Consider the following 582-nt stretch of genomic DNA (forward strand, 5'->3'; position numbering starts at 1 on the left):
CCTCGTGTAGCTTTGCGCGAAATTAAAAAAAAAAACAATAAAATTCTGTATTGCCGACTTAGAACTAATGCAGCTGGAAAACTGTAATACTCAGCTTATCCTGGTATGAGATTTGTTATCTAGTACGGATTTGTTTTATATTTACAGAGTATAATCTTGTTTCAACTAAGAACAAACACTTGGAACATTTTCGTTGACTTTGTTATATATACTCTTCATGAAAGATCTGGTAAATCTTTCTTTGTCTTTCAATAAGAAAAAAATTTAAAATTTTTTTCTTTACTATACAGTACATATTTTTATTATTTCAAAACAAGCAGAAATATAAGAATTCAAATACGCCTAAAATAAATATCGATCATTTTATTTAATATATAGTGAGTTTTTCTGTTTAAAAATTCAAATCATTTGAGTGCCTACTAATAAAAAGATATAGTATTTATATGTAATTGACAATTTTGATTCCATTCGTCGTTGAATGTTATACTTAATATCTATTTCATTTGAAACTCTTAAACATTCAGGCATGTTCAATATATTATTGATCCATGGTCTTACAAAACCTCATCGCCAAATAACAGA

The sequence above is a fragment of the Limulus polyphemus genome, unplaced genomic scaffold (assembly GCF_000517525.1).
Source record: "Limulus polyphemus unplaced genomic scaffold, Limulus_polyphemus-2.1.2 Scaffold1430, whole genome shotgun sequence".
NCBI lineage: Eukaryota > Metazoa > Arthropoda > Merostomata > Xiphosura > Limulidae > Limulus > Limulus polyphemus.